This window comes from Dama dama, chromosome 33 (assembly GCF_033118175.1).
Source record: "Dama dama isolate Ldn47 chromosome 33, ASM3311817v1, whole genome shotgun sequence".
In the NCBI taxonomy this organism is placed as follows: domain Eukaryota; kingdom Metazoa; phylum Chordata; class Mammalia; order Artiodactyla; family Cervidae; genus Dama; species Dama dama.
In genome coordinates, this window is record NC_083713.1 from 21,898,071 (window position 1) to 21,911,737 (window position 13,667).

Consider the following 13,667-nt stretch of genomic DNA (forward strand, 5'->3'; position numbering starts at 1 on the left):
CAGTGTAGTTCTTTCAAAGCACTGCCTGATAGGTTAGGTTGGGTACACAATTACTCTACCTGCCACCTACCTAATTTACTACCCATTATCTTCCCAATAACAGATATTTCAGAAGGCTTCAGCAGCATTTTTAAAAACTGTTACCCCTCCAGAATACCACTGCTTATGCAGACCTTTACCTATATCTCAGAGTGCCTATAATTAAATTTTCCTTGCGCTGGGCATTCAGCATGAATTTTGGTTTCAATTACTGCTCATTCATTGTTACAAGAGGGAAGAAACAGCTGGCAATAACCAAAGATCTACTGCCAGGCCTAGCTTCTTCCGCCTTGTGAATGCAATTCCCTGGAGGGTCGCAATCTCTGCACACATCTAGTGGTTACTGGAGCAGGCTTACACGCGCTCAGGAGCCAACAGCATACGCTTCTCCCCACTCAGCCTCCAGAGACATAACCCCTGGAAGCCGGGTTCAGCCACGGTGGGAGTGTGGACGCCACACAAATCAGTGCCTTTTTATTTTTTTTTTGAGAGCTGAGTTTTAAACATTTATCAGTACCGTGGCCCATATTGAGTGGCACTTTTTCCTTTTATGTTTACACTAAAAAAAATCTCATTGATTGCCTGGGTTAGAGATGAATCCCAACTCTGCCAGTTCCAAGCTATGAAACCTCAGACAATTTACTTAGTTTCTCTGTGCCTCAGTTTCTCCATCTATAAAACACAGTTAATAACATCATACTTCACAGAATTGTGAGAAGTAAATGCAATAGTCTATGCGAAATGCTTAGTACTATTATACTACATCCTCTTCTGACCCACTTTCCAGAAGACTCTGTGAGGGGAAACAGACTTGAGGACACACTATGTAACCAAGAGACCTTTGCCTTCCTCCAAGAGCAGGTTGTTCAGGACACTTCAGTCTCAAGACTTCCCATTTTGAGACTGATCTGACCTATGACGCTATTTTATTAAGAGTCTCGATGTAAAAGCTTTGCCAATTTTCCATCAAAGGATAAAAAGTATTTGGAAGAAAAATGCTAAATTAATTTAAAAATTCACAAAATAGAAAACAACATACCACTGTATGTCTTTAAATGGATTTTCTAGCCTATTCTTACTAAAAATAAGCTTACAAATAAATACAAGAGAACAATCAAATAATGTACTTATTAAGATTATTTTAGTGTCAAAAACACTTGAGATACTGATATGAAGTAAAGGAATGGGTCGTGATAGTCTCAAATTCATGCTGTATTATAAATAACAAAGAAATGGATAAAAAAATACCTGACTTTGAACTTTCCTTTTTCATCAGATCCCGTGATCTTACATCTCAGGGTCTTTGCTTCCTCTGCACAGGGAAGATACTTCTGTGCCCAATTTACATTGTGAGATTTTATGAGAATCGAGAAAGTAAGAATTACTTTAAAATACACATACACATCTTATCAGATTGAACACAGGATCTATTTCACTTCAAAACACCACTGAAAAGAAGAGTAAAGGGACTTTTTTCCTTAAAGTAAAATTTCGTTAAGACTGATGAGGACAAAATTTGGGGGCTGGAAAACAGATAAAAGTGGAAAAATTGTATCTGAGTCATTAGTGAATCCAGTTGAAAAAACATTGACTGGAAGTTTAAGGAATTCAAAAAAAGGCCTAAAATGTCACTTGGTATTGAATTGTGATGAAGAAAGGCTACTGTTCCACCAGATTTCAAGTTTGGGAAATGCCAGTGCTATCCACAATACAGAGTTTTGAAAGGTGGTGTCAGGAACATGGCACCTGGGAACTTATTCCAAATTCAAAGTCTTTTTTTTTTTTAATTGACGTACAATTGGCTTACAATATTGCATCAGCTTCAGATGTACAGCATAGCAATTCAGTACTTTTACAGATTATATTCCATTATGGACTTCCCTGGTGGTGCTAGTGGTAAAGAACCTGCCTGCCAATGCAGGAGACATAAGAGATGCAGGTTTGATCCCTGGGTTGGGAAGATCCCCTGGAAAAGGGCATGGCAATCCACTCTGGTATTCCTGTCTGGAGAATCCCAAGGACAGAGGAGTCTGGTGGGCTACAGTCCACATGGTCGATAGAGTCGAACATGACTGAAGTGACTTGCACAGCACACATAGGTTATTACAAGATAATGGATATAATTCTCTATTCTATGTAGTAAATCCATGTTGCTTATCTATTCTATATATAGTAATTTGTATCTGTTAACCCTATAGCCCTGGTTTGTCCCTCCCCCTCTTCCCTCTCCCTTTGGGTAACCCAAGTTTGTTTTCCAATCTGTGAGTCTGCTTCGGTCCCATACATGCATTTGTTTGTATTACTCTTTAGATTCCACATAGAAGTGATATCTAATAGTATTGGTCTGTCTGTATGACTTAACTTCACCAAGCATAATATTCTCTAGGTCCGTCCATGTTGCTACAAATGGCAATATTTCATTAATTATGGCTGAGTAATATTCCAGTAGATACATGTGCATGCGCACACACACACGTGCATGTGCACACACACACACACACACATTCTCCTTAATCCACCTGTCTGTTGATGGGCACTTGGGTTGCTTCCGTGCCTTGGTTAATTCTATGTGTTGGAGCGCATGTCTCAATTTAGTGTTTTTGGTTTTTTCCAGACACCCAGGAATAGAATTTTCAAATAAAATTCTAATGAACTTTTCAATGAAATTCATCCATACCAATGAATCAAATACTCTGAGGCTCAAGACTCTGTGTTTTAACAAACCTGTAACTATGCAGCAGGTGTAGATGATTACCAACGGGGCCCTGCTCTTCACAGGGCATAATTATATAGCATTAGACACAGATTCACTCCCAAGGTAAAGACCTAAAGCCTCAAAAATGAAGGGATTTTAAAGATTTTTCCTGCAAAGTTTAAAAAAATAATAATAATTTTAAATGATAACTAAAGTATATGTATTTTAGTATTTCTAGAAATGGACTTTATGTTACAGAACTATTTCTGAAAACTTTAGAAAGCTCATGGAAAAATTTTACTACAAAACAGTACCTCCATTTATGAATAAAAAAGAAAATAAAGCAAAAAGCTCTATCAGGAACCAACATGACTTTGTTGTCTACCAATCCTTGGGATTGCAAAATTTCTTGGATTCCAGATTCAGAAACAGAAAGACATAACCCAGTCACTGCCATTGACTAGAATGGAGGTCAGTAAACTTTTTATGTAAGGGTCTGGCATATATATGACTTTATTGCAGCTATTCAGCACTACCATTGTTCAGTAGTTCCCCCTTATGCATGGTTTTGATTTCTGATATTTCAGTTATCTATGGTCAACCATGATCTGAAATATAATAAATGGAAAATTTCAGAAATAATTCATTTACCTTAAACTGCATGCCGTTCTGAGCAGTGTGATAAAATCTCCTGCCATCCTGCTCTGTCCTGCCCAGGTCATGAATCATGTCTGTGTCGAGCATATCCCACCTATGAATCCCTTAGTACCTGTCTGGGTTATCAGATCATTGGCTGCAGTATCACAGTGTTTGTGTTCAAGTAACCCTTACTTGACTTAATAATGGCTCCAAAATGCAAGAGTAGTGATGCTGGCAATTCAGATCTGCCAAAGAGAAGCCATAACGTCTTGCCTTTAAGTGAAAAGGTGAAAGTTCTTAACTCAATAAGTAAAGAAATAAATTGTATGTGGAGGTTGATAAGATCTACAGTAAGCATGAATCTTCTATCTGTGAAATTGTAAAGAACAAAAAAGAAATTTGTACTAGTTTTGCTATCATACCTCAAACAGCAAACGTTAGGGCCACAGTGCGTAAGTGCTTAGTTAAGATGGAAAAGGCATTACATTTGTATAATATGTTGAAAGAGACCACATTCACATAACTTTTATTACAGTATACTGTAATAATTATATTATTTTATTATTATTAATCTCTTACTGTGCCTAACTAGAAGTAAAACTTCATCACAGGTATGTATAATTAGGAAAAAACAGTATATAGTGGGTTCAGCCCTATCCAGTTTTGAGCGTCCACTGGGAGTCTTGGAATCTCTCTCTCATGGATAAAGGGGGATTATATTAGTGGGAAAGGAGACATAGACAATATGGACCTGAATAAGCACAGCTTGTTCCAATAAAACTTTATTTACAAAGCAAGACTGCAAGCTTGTGGGCTATAATCTGCTGACTCCTGAACCAGATTTTGAATGATTAGGAAGCATTCTTGGGACTGGATACTAAAGAGTACTTTCTAAGATTATAGATTACCATAGAGTTTCCCATGGCAGGCCTGTTAATCTGTACTAAAGAACTCACCTGCCAATGTAGGAGATGCAAGAGACACAGATTCAATCCATGGATTGGAAAGATCCCCTGGAGTAGGAAATGGAACCCAACTCCAGTATTCTTGCCTAGAGAATCTCAAGGACAGAGGAGCCTGGTGGACTACAGTCCATGGGCCACAAAGAGTTGGACACGACTGAGCGACTGAACACACACACAGTTGGCAAAGTTATTTATAAAGAAGATATTGAATTTACTAGCTTCTTGCCAACTTCAGATTTTTCTGTTTCCTCTAACATGTGAAAGTGTTAGTAGCTCAGTCGTGTCCGACTCTTTGTGACCCCACGGATTGTACCTGCCAGGTTTCTCTGTCCATGGAATTCTCCATGCAAGAATAGTGGACTGGGTAGCCGTTCCCTTCTCCAGGGTATCTTCCCGACCTGTTGATTGAACCTGGGTCTCCTGCATTGCTGGCAGATTCTTTACCATCTGAGTTGCCACCAACACATGAAAAAAAAAGGCACTTTATGCTTAGAAATACATGAATTGAAAAACACTAATAAAGTCTAGAGAAGATTGTCTTGATCAGAGGAAACTTTTACTTCTGATGCCAGTTTTATTAAAAGCCACATGTGAAAAAGATTTGCTAATCTCTACCTGAAGGATAACATCCTAAGTAGTCGAAGAATATTTTAAGAAAATGAATAAATTTTTTAACAAAAGGAAAAATGTAAACTAACTCTATTTGCAAGGTTTGTTAAGTTTATAAAATTTAGGAAGGTAAAAAGAAACATGAAAAGGGGCAAAATTTGTTTAGCTAAAAAATGAGTGATAAGACAAAAGTCTATAAAGGGCATTCAAGTAACAAATTCTCAGCACCCACCAATCTCCTTGCAGACCCCTCCTCTATAGTCTGGATTCCTCATCTTTGCCACACTATACTTGATTTACTATAAATTTTGGTATTTCTTCACCAGTTTTTCCTTTTAAATGTTTTATTCTAGAATAATTTTCGATTTTTAGAAAAGTTACAAATACACTACCGAGTTCCCCAAAATCCAGGACTTCCTCCAGTTTTCAGAAGCTGACAAAACAAGAGATCTTCATTTAAAAGTTCAGTTCAACAATTTACAGTGTCACTTGAAAAAAAAAAAATTAGACATTTGAAAATAAATCCAAATGCCCAATGTGAAGTTATTGTTTAAATAAATTGGATAGTACTTTCAAATTTAGTTTTCTTGATGTGAAAATTTAGTTGGCAAACCACCCTTCAGTTCTCAGCTTCTGTCACCTCAAATAGGCATACGCCCTGTCACTTTTCTGCATGATACTCTTTTCATCTCCTTCACAGCACTGATCTCACTCAATAGTTACCTTATGTGTTTACTGGCTTTTTGTCTATCCCCAGAGACTTCACCTGTTGTGTCTCCTGCTGCTGCTTGTTATAACCTCTGCACTTAGCACAGTGCCTGTGCACGCTGAGTGGAGACACTCAGCAGACTTCGCTGGATGAATGAAAAAATGAGCAAACACTAGATATGGCAGGGGTGATAAAAGGCATGTGATAAAAGACACATCTATTTAAATTGCCATTGTTTCTGAAACTTCTATCCTTTACCACCAGCCATATACAGCTGAAGTTTTGGGGAGACTATTTGTTAGTCTACCACCTGTGTAACCACTTCTTACTGAGACAAAATCTAGAAATGTTACTTCCAATAAATCCTTGTAGTCTGAAAGCCAAAGCTTTCAAAGTAGATCTGTATTGTTGGTTCACTGCACTCAGGACCTCCTGGCATTATTCATTTGATGTGAAAAGTCAATTAAAAAAACATTTAAATCACCCTTAGAGTTAGACTAATTAAAGTCTAATTAATCATCTTTATGTACCTAAAAATATATTTGGGAAAAAAACTCAAAAATACTGTACTCCAAACTTATGGAGGCTTGGAAATGAGACATTTTGAAAAGACAGGCGAAAAGCTTAAAAGACTAACAGTGAGTGGGGAAAAAGCTCTCCTTTTTCCCTCCTACTGTCTATCCCTCAGCTTCAAGTTCAAGGAATCACCTGGTTGTAGGAAAAAGAAAGGAAGGATAGACAGGTGGCAGGAAAGAAAGGAGAGGAAACTATCTAGTCCTGTATTCTCTATGAACACTTAGATTTCTCCCAAGATCAAATATCACAAAATGTGTCCAAAAATCAAAGCACTTGGTCCCTTTACTGAGCAAGGAAAAAGAAAGTCATTCTTTTTTTTTTTTGAAAGTCATTCTAAGATAAGCATCCATAAAATATCCATTTATCAGATAAAAAGAAGCAAGAAGAACAAAACTGCAGTGGCACTTTCAGACTGTTTTATTTTTCTTCTGTTTCTGGACCTGTACTATAATGAAGGGTAGACACTAATAAGTGCATTCAGTGCAGCACAAATTGATCCACCATCCAAAAAGTACAATAATCCCACTGTCACTTCCGGAACCTCTCCTGCTGAAGATGTAATGAGTTGCAAATAACTCAAATTATTGGTGGACTAAAGATTTAAAAGACTAAATCTCACTGCCAAGAAACATATCAACATCAATACCAAAAATGGAGGTGAAACAAATTCAGTTTTTGACCACATACAAAAATTTTGCAAGATCAAAAATAATGATAATGATAAAAGATATATAAAATTCTACATTTTTTCTCTATAAAAATAGAACAATTATTAGTAGTAATGCTGAGATTATTCATTTGAAGAGAAAAGAGATACAAATCTAAAATCACATAATAGTAAAACTCCATAAAGTTAACTTGAAAAATTCAATGTCAACTTATAATTTTTTATTTTTAAAAATATATATTTCTGACTCTGTTTCCTAAAAAGGCCTGGAAACACTGACAACCGATAAGAATGAATACTCTTAATGCCCGGACTGTAGTTTCTAAATTCCATTTTCTACTAAAAGGAATCAAAGCTCCTTGTAATAACTGATATAACTGATTCTTAGACTGGGTTATGAAGTGAACAAGAGGAGCTTAAAGTATCCCTTCGAACCAAAAAGTGGGGGTCAAAAAACATAATAGGGCATGGGTGACTTTGGGATGTTCTTTATCTTGATCTGGGTGCTGATTATATGAGAATACTGAGTTTGTGAAAACTCACTGTGATTCACTTTTGATGGATTCTCTTTTCCATATGTATTTACAGGAACCAATTTGAAGGGGTTCCCAAGGAACAAAGAAGTTTTTATTTGAGCATTCTGAAAAAAAGAAAAAGTCACTGCAACTAATCAAAATAAAAAGACTCTCAAAATCCATGAATTTACAATGATCCTCAAGAAAAAAAGGAACTCTCCCCCTAAAAGAACAAAGAAATATCTTTGATCACCTTTTAAAGAGAGGTCAAGCGGAATGGTATCAGTACTGCCAGTTCTCACTGGGTATTCTCTCCATTTCTACTATCTGAGGGAGAAGTCTTGTGATCTTCATAACAGATAAAAGGGAGCAAACATCAACTGTCTTGCTGTACCAGAACTGAGTACTCTTTCTCTTCTTCCAGTTTGTGCCTATGTTATATTTGTTGACTGGTTAGCTGATTTACGGGCTTCCCTTGTGGCTCAGCTGGTAAGGAATCCACCTGCAATGCAGGAGACCTGGGTTCGATCCCTGAGTTGGGAAGATCCCCTGGAGAAGGGAAAGGCTACCCCCTCCAGTATTTCAGCCTGGAGAATTCCATGGACGGTACAGTGCTGACTGACTGAACTGAGAACGGACAGACTGAGTATGTGCATGGGGTCACAGAGTTGGATACGACTGAGCGGCTTTCACTCACTAGCTGATTTCCTGGGTTTACAGTTTTCACCACATTTCAACGTATTTTATACGTCAGTAATGACTCTCAAGCACTTTGGTTCCATTCTTTTGGTCCTAGTTGTCCTTTCCTCAGGGAGTTAAGGAAAGTGGAATGTGGAACTGATCACAGGAATGTCAAGGAAAAAGAGATAAAGGGGCTTTCTGAAAGCATTTATGACCATACATGTTGTTATTGTTCAGTCGCTATGTCCTGTCTGACTCTTTGTGACCCCATGGACTGCAGCATGCCAGGCTTCCCTGTCCTTCCCATCTCCTGGAGTTTGCTCAGACTCATGTCATTGAGTTGGTGATGCCATCCAGCCATCTCATCCTCTGTTGTCCCCTTCTTCTCCTGCCCTCAATCTTTCCCAGCACAAGGGTCTTTTCCAATGAGTCGGCTCTTTGCATCAGGTGACCAAAGTTTTGGAGCTTCAGTTTCAGCATCAGTCCTTCCATTGAATATTCAGGACTGATTTCCTTTAGGATAGACTGTTTTGATCTCCTTGCTGTAATAGGCACTCTCAAGAGCTGTCTCCAGCACCACAGTTCGAAAACATCAACTCTTTGGTACTCAGCCTTCTTTACGGTCCAACTCACATCCACACATGACTACTGAAAAGACCATAGCTTTGACTATATGGACCTTTGTTGGCAGAGATGTCTCTGCTTTTTAATATGCTGTATAGGTTTGTCATAGCTTTCCTTCCAAGGAGCAAGCTTCTTTTAATTTCATGGCTGCAGCACTATCCGCAGTGATTTTGGAGCCCAAGAAAATAAAGTCTGTCACTGTTTCCATTGTTTCCCCATCTATGTGCCATAAAGTGATGGGATGGAATGCCATGATCTTAGTTTTTTGAATGTTAAGTTTTAAGCCAAAGAGTTTTTCACTCTCCTTTTTCATCTTCATTAAGAGGCTCTTTAATTCCTCTTCGCTTTCTGCTATTAGGGTGGTAAGTGTGAAAGTCACTCAGTCATATCTGACTCTTTGAGACCCCATGGACTACACAGTCTATAGAATTTTCCAGGCCAGAATACTGGAATGGGTAGCCTTTCCCTTCTCGAGGGGATCTTCCCAACCCAGGGATTGAACCCAGTCATCTGCATATCTGAGGCTACTGACTATACATGGGATACACACTAACTCCAAAAGAGGAATGGAAACAAACCATTTCCCTAAGGAAATGAGATGCCACTTACCTGCTTTTTCCTCTGAAGAAGAGTTTAATTTCTTTCTTATATAGTCAAGTCACAAGCCACAAAAGTGTGCAAACAAATTTCCAGTTACTTTAGTCCCGTAAACTTAACCTGATAGTCAAAGGGACTCATGTACATTTCATTTTCATGGATGGTCAAGTATCAAGAGATACTGAGCAATACCTAAGTGATCCCATGAGATAAAGCAAAAGCAGTGTAGCCAGAGGACAGTAAACTACCAGAAATCAACATCCAGTCCCAGTAGCCTTCCTTCTTGTTTGCTTCAACATTAAAAATGAGTATTTTGAGACCTAAAATCTGCTCTAGTAAGAGGCAGTATCCATTTGAAAAATGAGGTGCTGGGATAAGAACCACTGTTTTGGGATCAAGTCAGTTTCCCCCCATCTGTAAACTATGATCAAATAAGCAATGTTTGAGTTTAGCCAATGCAGGCAAAAAAGAACTACGCCCATAATGGCCCTATAATTTAAAATGTGTTCATGGTTAAGGCTCTTTATTACTATACAACAGTTTGATTCAATATCAAATTAAGAGGAACATTACAGCAAGTAATTTAGTCCCCAACAATATACAGTGATCAAAGATGGGGAAAGAGAAATTTGTGATTAACTACAACCCACTGTGCTTGAAGGTGTTATCTGATTCTGATGGAGAGATTTCTCAGTGTCAAAAGTTTCGTGCATGTAGATGGCAGAGTATACAGCTCCGTGATTCACTTTGGTGTCCAGAACAAGTAATGGCTTAGGAGATGGACTCGAAATGCCTATAAGTTAAAGTATTAGTCACTCAGACATGTCCAACTCTTTGCAACCCATGGACTATAGCCTGCCAGGCTCCTCTGTCCATGGGATTCTGCAGGCAAGAATACTGGAGTGGTAGTCATCCTCTTCTCCAGGGGACCTTTCCAACCCAGGGCTCAAACCTGGGTCTCCCTGCATTGCATGCAGATTCTTAACCATCTGAGCCAGCAGGGAAGCCCAAATGCCTATAGATGTCATTCAAAAAGAAGCCAACCCAATGAATCACTTTACCTCCCTGGGCCAAAACAGTCAGATCAGGCAATGGAACCATTAGGCTGTGACACATCAGATTCTGAAATGACAATCTCGGGCCTGGAAAAAATGATTCAGACCTTATCACCATGAAAATTAGATTTCCAAGCTAAGAACCATGGGCCATCTGGTTTTGTAAGTTTTCCTTCTTCATAGGCAAGCCTGGCAGGTGTTAGCTTAATTTCAGAAAATCATCATTCTCACAGTGCACAAATTTTATATAAATAATAAAATGCTAAAAGAGAAAGAGAATACAGACTAAGAGAGTGTTATGTGTAAACTACAGGGGAGAGGCTTCATGTAAGGAGAGAAGAAACTGATCTTAAAGCAGAAATCTTACCTCAAAAGCCTACAGACCAGGCAGGTATCATACAAGGCTGGTTGCTTTAAGACTTAGGGGATGGTAAAGACTACCATATTTCAGTCCTTGAAATAGTAAAAAGACCATATTTTTTAATCATCCAAGAGAAGCCAGGTGTGTGTGTATGTGTATATATCTTATGTCAAGTATCCAGATTGCCCAATGCTGACAATTAACTCAATTTTTAAAAATAAACTTCTATAGATTAAAAAAATTATGCCTAAAATTTGGCCAGTAGGCCACCAGTTTGCAAGCTATGCTTTAGAATTTAACTTTAAATAATGTAATAAATAACAAGCAGAAAGCTCCCATCGTAACAGTGACTACACTAAATTACTGAGCCTTGGTTTCTGTTCTACCAAGAGGCAGCAGTCCATGCAAGGACAAGGTAAAAGTAATATCAGAACACCCATGAATATTTTCCAAATTACAGACATCTCAACTATCACCACGACCACCACCACCGCTGCTGCTCTTGTGCCTCCAAGAATATAAGGGTTTGAGTAGCGGATAAACACTGCAAAAGATCCCCCAAAGCAATGATGGTACATCCTCCCACTCTGGGGGTCACTGACCTTAGAAAGTAGAAAGCTTCGTATAACTGGGAGAGATGGGTCCAACTGGTGAAGACCCTAGGCCTAAAATGTCAAATAGCATATGTCAGGTGGCTCTGAAAACAATAACTGCAAAACCATGCATATATAATGAAAGCAAGGATAACCTTTCACCCATTTTCAGGCTTAGGTCTGTAGGCTCATCACTCAAGAAGGGAAGGGACCATCTTATTTTCACATGATGCCAGACAGCAGACAAAAAAAGTTTCAATATTTTGGCATGTTTTTTACTTCCTATCTTTAAGAAAATTACTGCAGAACTTTTCATTAAGATGGCTAAACATGACTAGAATTACCATGCCTTATTTTGGGATCTGATAGACACATAAAACAGAAAAAAAACATGTTCCTGTAATTTGGTAATATTTCACTAATCTTTTGCTGTCATTGAGCACTGACTAATCTAATCCTGCTTTTGATTTCTTTTAAAGATTTTTTTTTTAATGTGGAGCATTTTAAAAATCTTTATTAAATTTGTTACAATATTGTTCCTGTTTTATGTTTTGGTTTTTGGCCGTGAAGCATGTGGGATCTTATTTTCCTGACTAGGGATTAAACTTACAGCCCCTGCATTGGAAGGCAAAGTCTAAACCACTGGACAGTCCTGCTTCTAATTTTAAGCTTGCATTATCCTAACTCACCTTGTAACTGGGGGGTCAAAGACTTCTAGATTGGCTTTAAGGTAACAGCTGTTTGAAACAGTTTATCCTCAGGTGCCTGCAGCTTTGACTGGAGAATACGGTCTGTCAACCGAGCCTTCTGGGGTTATCTGGTAAATTATGAGTGGTTTCTCGATTTCCTTTTGCAGGAAGGGGCAGAAGCTGAAAAAGAGAGATACTACAGTTGTATAGTATGTCTCCATAGACCTTTCATGAGCCTCTGTGGCCAACAGAAAATTCCTTCCAAGTTATCTTTAGAGGAGAAAGTTCATAAGGGATGGCATTTCAGATTTTTACCTCCTTTGTTCAATCTTATGTAATCTCAAAAATGTAACCACTGGGCTCCTCAGAATAATTTATATCTTACCCAGAGTGGGGAATAAGAAAACTCTCAACTTATAGAGCAAGTATTTTCTAAAAGGAGATGAAGCATATTTTCCAGAAACATGTTTAAACCTCCAATTAAATGTAAACATCAAAGAGTTGTTTTTTTTTTAATTGGGTTATAGCTGATTTACAATGTTGTATTAGTTTCAGATGTACAGCAAAGTGACTCTGTTATATATACATATGCCCAATCATTTTTAGATTCTTTCAGTTTTTTAAAACAGTCACTATGAAGTGGTTCCATTGCACAAAAATGTACAATCCCTATATCCTGATGAAGATCTATTGATGGTCTCTCATTTTCCCTGAGTAGAATTATTGCCAAATTCCTAGAACAATCCTCTAGCAAAAAGAGCTAACTATACTAGCAAAGCATAGTGCTCAACTTGGCGTCATATCTCAGAAGGCAAGGAAACCATGTTTTATGAGAAGACAAAAGCATGTTCCCTTTAAGTTTAAAAAAAAAGAAGGAAAATAAATATCTGACCCTTAAATGTGACAACAGTTTTTTCCTTCAAGTCTCAGACCTCTCTCTAGCAGCCTTGTTTATTCACAAGGTAGCTTTAAAAATGACTCCTCAGGTCTGGTTATCTTTCAAGTCTATTGTTTCATTATGCTTTAGTTTTTTCTCATTTTACCTATGGAGAAGAAAAAAAAAAAAAAAAAGCAATACACATATACTGAAAAACCAGGACTTAAAAGTGCAAAAGACTTCTATCTACTTAGTATCTTGTGTATGGTTGCTCTTTAAGTATCATTTTTATACAAAAAAAGTGTTTGTACATTTAGAGCCCCTTTAACTCTACAAAAAAAAAAGTTTTTTAAGTCTCTATTGTGTTTTAAGACAACACTGCGCATGTTATAATTAGTAAATAAAATTAAATTTAAACTTGATTATGATGATGACACAGAAGAACTAGGGTTAGCATCCATCAAGATTATTTTTGTATGCTCGGCATTATGTGTTTATTTTCTGCAAACATTACTTAATCTATGCTCTTTAATCCCATGTAATTATAGGCAGACTGAATAGAATGGTCAGCTATAGAAACTCCCCTAGACTGCAGTTCTTCGTGTACACTTCCACCCCCGTTTCTCGTCCCTAGTCTTATTTTGCATCACTTCTTACTATCCTCTAATAGCAAACAGGAAGGTAAGGGAGAACAGAGGACCACGGGGTAACAGCAAAGTTTCCTCTCTTTCTCTGTTTCCTTCAATCCAGTAGCAGACAAGAAGGAGAAGGGTGGT

General features: G+C 37.9%; 1 protein-coding gene across 10 annotated transcripts in view; it reads right to left on the reverse strand.

The window, feature by feature from the left end:
• The window catches only part of OSBPL6 (oxysterol binding protein like 6), a 206,051-nt gene that overhangs the window by 98,069 nt on the left and 94,315 nt on the right, over positions 1-13,667 (reverse strand). For 7 of the 10 annotated variants that reach the window (XM_061135584.1, XM_061135583.1, XM_061135580.1 and 4 more), the window contains exons 3-4: positions 12,015-12,194; positions 11,335-11,397 (exon numbers count right to left, since the gene is read on the reverse strand). The exons of 2 other annotated variants lie outside the window; for them this stretch is intronic. The gene's annotated coding sequence lies outside the window, so the exon portion shown is untranslated. Of the gene's footprint in view, positions 1-10,738; positions 10,825-11,334; positions 11,398-12,014; positions 12,195-13,667 lie in introns of all 10 variants that reach the window. One more of the 10 variants, XM_061135578.1, reaches the window with a different exon arrangement.